This window comes from Corvus brachyrhynchos, unplaced genomic scaffold (genome assembly GCF_000691975.1).
Source record: "Corvus brachyrhynchos isolate BGI_N302 unplaced genomic scaffold, ASM69197v1 scaffold671, whole genome shotgun sequence".
Classification (NCBI taxonomy): Eukaryota; Metazoa; Chordata; class Aves; order Passeriformes; family Corvidae; genus Corvus; species Corvus brachyrhynchos.
The window spans coordinates 1,372,341-1,381,111 of record NW_008236441.1 but is presented as its reverse complement, the minus strand read 5'-3'; the positions used below and the strand labels follow the sequence as shown (position 1 = coordinate 1,381,111).

The window sequence follows — 8,771 nt, the reverse complement described above, 5'->3', positions numbered from 1 at the left end:
CTGAGGAGGGAAAGCTATAGAACGTGATGCACATGATTTTTGGGTTTTAGGAAGCTACTTCCTAACTTACATAGGTCTACTGCTAAAGGACTCAGCATTGCCTTCATTTCAAGGTCCTTCAATAAGAGATCAAGAACACTGCAGCACGCAGAGGTCACTGTCCTTTGAGCAGAAGGGTGACAAAGCATGTTTGCTGGCTCCAAGAATGGCTCAAGGGTCACATCACGAGCACAGCACTACCCTGATCCTGCCTCCACTCACTGGGGGTGGCAATGAGGAGAAGCATTCTGGGTGTAACAGGAAATCATTCCACCCATTTCCTGCAGCCAGTCTTATTTATCTTTATTCCATCTTTCTTTCCCCTGGTCTGCACATGCCCTGGAAGGCATTTCAGGAGCAGGATTTCACTGGGGTCCCACCTGCACTCACCGCAGCACTTTTCTCCTAGGGAGACTTTAATTAGATGGGACCCATAAACCATATGTCAAATGGGTGATTTCACTTTTAATTACATTTTCCAAAAGGTTATAAATAGTTCCATTAAAGCACACAAGAACCACCAGGCGCTTGCTTGTCAAGCCTGGTGTCACCTCACCTCTTGCAAGTCGTCCTGCTTAGTGCCACATCAGATTTGGGAGCCCAGGTTGCTCCTCACAGCTTTCTGCCCACCTGATCCTGTCAGGATCTGACTCACACCCCTGTGGTGGCTGTGGACATGTGGCACTCTGCGTTTCAGATGTGGTGGGTGCTCCTGTTTTAACTCACTGAAAATGTTACTGGGTACGAAAAACGAAAATGGGAAACATCCCCTTAAGTTATCATAGGGTTGAAGTGGGAATGATGAGTCTCTCAAGTGCTTGGGGAAATCAAACCCTTTATCCAGGCTTTGGGCACGGTCCTACTGGTGATACCACCAGGGTACTGACTGCCTGTCATCCTCCCCACCATTGCAGAGAATCACAACTGTAGATGGTGTTTGTGGGATGCTATCACCATAGACTCTGAGGGGAGAGCTCACCTCACTTCTCCTTCCTCATGCAGCACAAAGGCTTTGATTTCCCTGCACATGAAGTCCCACTTCATGCCCCTGCCCCATCCATCTGTGCTCTGGACACAGCAGTGACAGCTCTGTGCTCTGTGGTGCAGCACAGAACTGGGGTGAGCTTGCTGGCCCCCCAGCAGCCCCCTCACCTGGCACTGAGCTCCTGTCCATGCCATACAGAAGCACTCTGAGATACTTCCCTGATAAAGTTTCCTGCCTGTGAAATCCCCAGTGCTCCCTGAGAGATGAATACATATAGACCCTAAAAACTAACCCGACAGATGGGAAGCAATATAATGAAGGAGCTTTACTTCCTACAGAACCTCCAGCTTTCTCCTTGGCCCTCTGAAGAGTTGAAAAACAAGGTCAGTGTAAATACTTCTGCATCCCAAAGCTGTTTAATAAAAACATCCCTATGTTTACCAGACTGCTGCTTAGCGGTGCGCTCGCTGACATCTTCCAAATTGGAGAGGAGGAACTTCAGAGTAGCTACTTCACTCTGATCAGAGTTTCTGGCCAGAAATCTGGGTCAGATCCACTGTTTCATTCACTGGCATTTGAGTTTTTTCCTATTAAGGGTCTCCTCTTTGTGCTGAAATGCTGCATTTGAAAATAAGCAAGCAACATCGAGTGTGAACTGCAAGCCTCGGATTCTCCTTAAAAGTGTGGTTAGGTCTGTATCAGAGAAACACTCCTGCACAAGCCTTGTGGCTATTGGGTAGCATGGACTGTCACCACCAAAACCCAAAGGAGCCTAATCCATCTCTGCATGAGATAGTGACACTCAGGGATGAACACTGTGACCACTCGGTTCAGAGCACAGCCAGACCACATGGCCTGACTGTACTGATCTTGCACAGTAGTGCAAGTATTTGCACCATGTATTTGCACCATGATCCCTGAGCAATGTGAGTCAGACTGAAAAAGCTTGAGAAAATCTCAGTCTTTAACAAACAGATGTAGTGTCTAGAAGCTGAACAAAAATGTCTGCATCCTATAAGCAGATAGCGGAGAGAGCTGCCATCAGCATCCATGGATGCTTCCCACTAAAATACCTTTAAATAGCAGCTTCTATTCAGTATCCTACAGAAGACAACAGTGCTAAAATATCTTAATGTAAGGGGATTTTGTTTTGGTCCAAGCACCTTAATTTCAGATTTAGCAAGTGGCAAGCTGCGTTGTCAGACACCACCCAGACAAAACCTGTCTTAATTTAGAGTGGACAAAACACTTCTAACCTCAGGGAAAAAAAATCTCCTCAGTTACTGCCAATTTGCATCTTCAAGGCCAATGACAAGCACCTGAAAGGGTGCACAGGCCCTGCTGCTGGGGCCTCAGAAGAGGGTGTTGTGTTTTTAAGGGCACTGATGGGTGAAAAGCTGGGCAGCCTGCATGTCTCTTCCCACAGGAGGTTTACTGACATGCCATAAAATAATGACTGTGACTACTCCATCTTCCCCAGCTGCTCCTGGGCTGCCGGAGAGCAAGGAGCTGCTCCCAGCCCCGGCAGAGATGGCTTGCATGTATCCAGTGGTTATGTTTTCAGATCTACTCTGCAGCCCTGTGGCACTTACTGTGCACCCAGAACAGCGTTTTTGGGACTCATTTATCACCTCTCCCCTCCTCCCTGCCAGCCAGCACAGTGCAGTGTCCCAGATTTGCCAGGCAGCCCAATGTGACCCACAGTGTCTATGAGCTCAGCTTCCTTGTGCCCAGCTCGGTGACACCCCAAGCTCCAGGTTTGAATTGGGATGAATCCACCACAGGAAAGGAGGGGAGGGAAAGAAGAGACCTATGTCCCAAACTTGACACCCCTTGAAAAGGTGCAGAGGAAGAAACAGCAAGGGCCTGGGAAGTGCCAGAAGCCACACGCCTGGAGCAGGGCAGGTGAGTGGAGCACAAGGATTTTTGGAGGGGAAAGGAGCTTGGAACTGATGGATTTTGCTGTGGAGAAGAGGAAAAAATCCCCACCCCCCCACCACCCCTTGACACACTATACACGTGCTATAAAGCTACAGAAACTGCTGGCCAAGGCAGGATAGTCTTGAAACGGATTCATCACCCAAACTCACACGTCTTGTCCCCTCCCTCTTTGCCCTGAGACAGAGCTGTCAGCAGCTGGTGAACAAACACACTGCTCCTCTCCTTAACAGTGGAAACCAGCAGCCCTTACACTCTGCACTGCCTGGAAAAGTTCCCTCCGAAGCAAACACAAACCTTCAAAGAGCAGCAAAGGAGTTGGAGCCTGCAAAGCCGGGCAGCAGCCTGGGGCCAGGGCAGCAGCACCCCGAGGCCCCAGCCTCACAGCCAGCCGGGGCTTCTCTTCCAGCTCTCTCTTCCCCTCTGGCACGTCCGTGTGTGCCAGGCCAGACGTGGACCAAAGCATGCACTCCTCTTTCTGCCCAGCCCCTCCTGAAATTTTAGTCCTTTCCACCTCCATAGTTTTCAGTGTCTCCAAGTAGTTTATGGCTACTTATAACTACCTACAGCTTATAATTATGTAGCTTATGATTCTAAGGGCAGGTAGTACACATGCCTTCAGGCACTTGTAGCAATGAGGGGGCAGGATTTCAAGGCAAGGCTATCTCCAGTTTCCTTAAGCAATATTATTGCATTCCAGTGTGGAATTTTTAAGTCTTAGTGAATAAACACATGGAGAAATGCCTTTGGGTACAAAAGTAATGAGTTACACACCTGCACAGATTTCTGAAAGACAGACATCACCACTCCAGGTTTTTAAAGGCTATGGTCTTCAGTTCAAGATCAAATTCCTCAAGTAAGGCAAAAAGCCCTCATCCTCTCCTTCAAAATTGTGGACTGCTTGTTCAAAGTTTCAGCATAAGCCTTCAGATAAAGGTGGTGTCCTGGAAATTCAAAGGACAGAGCAAAAGCTGCAGCAGACAAAGTACGTGAATGGAGCTTATCCAAACTGTGGCATCTTTACCCTCAAAGAATGACCTGAATCCTCCTTCAAATTTCATGCCCATCAGTTACATGTATGACTAGCTTCAAACACAGAACACTGCACAAAATCCAATTATTTTACATATTAGAAGAAAAAAAAAAACCCTGCGTACAACTCATATTATGCATGAAAACATTTGCAAAACAAATTTCTTAGCAGGTTTAAACAGCATGATGGGGAAAAAAGGCAAAAAATGAGACATTTTGCTTAACCTGTGGCTAGAGGTAAATATTTTTAGCCAACTTTTAACCATTTGCTTCCAAGTTTTGTAAAAGTACTAGGAAAGTGCCAAAATGCCTGAAGTTTGTATTTTTCCAGTGAGAACATAATATTTTTCGATCTTGCTTTATACACCACCTTACCTGTTTGGTCATCCAAATAGGTACGTGTCCTTTACCTCTCTGGGAAGGTGTTCCTCCCAGAAGAAGAGGAAAATCTCCATAAAGCTCAAGTTGCAGTGGCACGTGAGCATGTGAAACAAAACACTACGACTGCACATCATCCCCATCACAAACATTGCACAAATACTCCTTTTCAGTCACAAAACCTCCAGAACTCTGGTTCTGGGTTTATTTCAGACCAGAATCCCATAGTCTAATATTCCACATTTTGCAGCATGATTTTCTAGCTAATTTCCCCAGCTCAGGTATTTCCTTGCCAAGGTTTGGTGAAGGCTTACCTGGCTTCTCACTGTCCTCTTCAGGGAGAAGGGAAGAAAAGGATTAATCTGCTAATTCCACTTGCCATAGCCAGGAGCTGGAGACAATATTCCTTCAGTAACTTCCAATGGCAAATCTTCTTCCTCAAAAACGCCCTCCTGAATATTGTCTCTGAATATTGCTGCTGTCTGCTGGCATACTGTGAAACTTGGAGGTCCAACCTCTTTCCATTCCGTGTGCTGTCTGTGCTCAGTACCCAGCATTCCCTCTTGGAGAAGCACAGGAAGGCAGAGGAGAGAGTTCTCTTTCCAAGGCTCTGCATATCCTACAAAGAAAGTACAGTTAAACGCTGATAGAAACAAAAGCTGCTCTCGAAAGGACGTTCTGTCCCCAATTCCGTCAGAAAGGACTGAGTGAGCAGGGTTTGAGAGAGCAAGAAGAGAATCAGGATCATCCAAGTTAGACAGAACTGTTGGCAGCTATTTTCTTCCTACTTTTGGTGGCTCTCAGCTACTGTCATACCTGGAACCAAGTCAAAAGCACGCTTATCCTGCTGTGCAAAGCTGTTTCTCTCAGCCTCTATAATAAATCAGGGGCATTAGCAAACTCTTAGGCAGGTTGCAAAAAAGCACCATCCTGTATTTAAAATGCACCAAATTCCAGCTGAGATCAATCGCGCTTCCTTTTAATTTTGATTGCTTAATTTTAAGGCAGCTAAACTCTCCCCTCTTCCAAGACTGCTCATGCCAAGCGCTGAATTCCCTGCTCACATCCTGGCCTCAGCAGGATGGAGAAAGCTCCCTGAGCACCAGGCCCTCAACAGCTCTGGAATGTCACCTGAGCATCTGCTTCACAGGGAACTGGGATTCTCTCTGCACAGCAGAGATTTCGCAGAAATGCCACAATGCTCCTCACCTTAACATCACAGGGAAATTTAAACAGGAGCAGTGTCTAAAAGAAGCAGGTTGCAAATCTGCCTCTCCATTGACAGTGTCTCCATGAAGTGCTGTGCTTCATTTTTATATATATGTGAAACAATACTTCAATTCAATTTTCAGCCAAAACTGCTGTTTATACATGCCTACACCTCCCTATAAGTCATGCACTCTGGAGGTAAAATAGTTCATCAGGTCTTCCAGTCAAATTTTGAAAGTTTGAGCAAACCCTTTGAGGGAGGTAGGAGAGTTCTGCATAAATTGAAAAAAGCCAGAGAAAAAAAAAAAAAATAAAAACACCTCCAATTTGTAATTTCTGCAATGGGGGAAGATCTGGTGATCTAATGAACAGCTACGAACAGTCAAGAAAATACCGAGCAATTCTGAAAAATGGTGAGGGATAAACCTGGACCGCTGCTCAAGAGGGCCGTGAACACTTCCCCTCGGGATGGTGGGAACCATCCTGGCTATTGCTCAGACCTGAGTATTTTAAGTGAGTAGAGAAATCTACTGCTCAAAATAAAATTAGACAAAATGGCTGAGGAGAGTCTTGACCTTTTTATGTCTGTTTTTCTGTGAAATTTGCAAACTTTATTGGAGGCCACTTCCTGCATTCACAGAAAGCTACTTTTCTTCGTTAGTACCCCAATAAGTCTGCAGAACGATGTCAGAGCCAGAGCTGCTAAAGACCTGCTTTTAACCATTTCCTTTCAGATAAATGTCATCATCAACTCAAACACAGTTATCAGAAATCAGCTGAAATCTTTTGCAATCTCCTGAGGGCTTTTTCCCCCATGAGGAGCAGCACAATGAACAGTCATGTAACTAACTGCTGACAGTATGAGATGAGGTCTTTGAATAGATTGGCTATGCCATTCCAAGTCCTAGCTCCATAGCGCTAACTTTAATTGCCAGATAATTTCCACCTGCTCCCCTACAATTTTGTATGAATATACAGGAGATTTCCACTATGAAGTAGCTTTCAACACCATATGGGAGACTGAGTTATTCCCATTTCAAAGATGAGTTTGTGAGACCAAGAAAAACAGCTTGTTGACGCTTGAAGATTGACTAGAAGAACTTTTCTGGATGCTCTTAAGCTAGAATAAGAAAATATATTAAGTCAAGTTAAAATAAATCAGCTCTTTTTCCAGAATGAGTGCTATTGCATTTTTTTCAGTGCCTCAGTTCTTATGGATCTGTTTTACATCAGTGTGAGTCCAAAGGCTCTCAGAGGCCATGGCTATGCTTTAATTGACTTTACTAGCTTAGGCTCTTGAAAAGAGGCTGAAGGCTGCAGCCTTGAGACTTACCAGAGCTCCCAAAAGGCTGATCCCCACAGCAGTAACCTGTGGCGTGGATGGAGTGTTCCCTGGGCTGTGAACAGGTAGGAAGAGCTGCACATCTCAAGACAAGATCATTTTAAGCATCACACTGAGGGGCAGTGGCCCCAGCTCAACCAGAGGACTGGGAAACCATCACTGAATGATGAGAATGGAGGTGTCTCATCTCACCTCCCCGTGACTCTGCATTCACTCAGTGCAGCACTCTCATCTTTCAAACCAAGAACTTGAGCACTGAAGAATTTCTCCTTTTAAAAACAATAAAAAGGAGAAGGAAAAGCAAATCCAAAAGCTTTCATTCAGTATCTCATTGGTTAAAGTATTTTTACCAAACATGGGACCTAATTTCAGCCTCTGTCTGAAGATGAGGTGCATCTTTTCTGCAGAGTGAAATTGTCCCTTGAGACTATCTCATCCAGGAGAAGAGGCCACTTTTCCTGTGGATCCACCATCCCTCAGTGAGACTCGGTTATCTGTCATGGTAACTTGAACATATGCAGTCATCATCCAGACAAACAATGTCAATGTTTGCAGAAGGCTGAGAAGCCAAAGCTGTCAAAAAAATGAGTGACACTCTGGTGCCCAAGTCCGTCTGACACTCTTGTACATCCCAGCCACAGCTTCTCAGGGGAGCACCCTGTGGAGGCTGGAATGGAAATACCCCATGGATGCCGTAAGCACTGCCCATGAACACTCCCCATTTTAACCACCTGCTCCACTAAAACTTTGAGGACACCGCCCTTCAGACCTCATTTGTGTGCGACCAGCCAGCAGAGCCTGTGTTGATGGACTCTAGATCTTCCTTTCTCTACAAGGGAAAAGTGCAATGGATTTTATCCCAAGAGACTTAAAGCCAGATGCTCCACAAGTGGCAGATTCCCCAGCCACATCCACCAGGACCTATTACCTTTTCTTTAATTGGTTTTTTGTTTTACCAGCTTGACATTTACCCAGCCCTGGTTTTCTGCACATGCCTGGACCAAAGCTTGGCCTCTTCAGCATAGTCACGGCAGCTTCCCCGCCACATCCATGTCCTCTGTCCCCAGCCTAAACTGCAGCACCCAAAACCTCAATGAAGACCCCCCCTTGGCTCTTCTCCTCCCAAGGGATCTTGGAGAAAATCTCTCCCTTGGTTCCAAGTGATGCACAGCTCTCTCTCCACTAAGACACTACACTGGTGTCCTTCCTCAGTCATGTCCCCCAGCATCCATGGGAAGTCTCCAGCCATGGCAGGGACCACCACACTGTATTTTACCTCCAAAGTCAGACCCCAGCCTTGGCCATACACACCTGCCATCACTCCTGCCACAAGAGAGACTTTGAATCTTGCTAAGCCCAAAAAGACAGCGCTAATAAAATGCTAACGTTAGAAATGAGTGACTCTGTTTGGAGCCTGACTCCTTCCTGGATAACCACTTAAAATATTATCTCCCTTGCAGGGTCTGTTCTTCGTTTCCCCCACCCAGCCCAGCTGACAAGGTGATTTCATAGCTGTCAGAGTTCGGATCCAGTGCCTTGGATAAGGCACATCCCCTGGGCATTGTCTCTGCAGACACCTCTGAGTGCAGCCATTCTCATGCTTACTGATAGATACAGGCCAGCTCAACAGACACCTCAACTTCACAGGTACCATTTGGGGGGGAGGGGCGGGGGGAAGTGATTCTGGGCACCTAAATCTTGTTTATCCCCAAGAATCAAACTTAAGCAGTGCTTCTCACCTTTCTCCCTAACTGAACCTTTTCTCTACGTGCCTGGGACACAAATGAGTTGGGGAAGCCCATATTGCCCCTTGTGCTGTGTCAGATATTTTTAGCCCTGGCCCATCTC

At 46.2% G+C, this 8,771-nt stretch overlaps 1 long non-coding RNA gene across 1 annotated transcript in view; it reads right to left on the bottom strand.

Annotated features, from left to right (window-relative positions):
- The window catches only part of LOC108449841, a 30,211-nt gene extending 25,298 nt beyond the window's left edge, over nucleotides 1–4,913 (bottom strand). Inside the window, exons 1-2 of the long non-coding RNA XR_001866132.1 lie at nucleotides 4,687–4,913; nucleotides 3,737–3,906 (exon numbers count right to left, since the gene is read on the bottom strand). This is a non-coding gene — a long non-coding RNA (uncharacterized LOC108449841). The remainder of the gene's footprint in view (nucleotides 1–3,736; nucleotides 3,907–4,686) is intronic.
- Nucleotides 4,914–8,771: the final 3,858 nt, after the last annotated feature.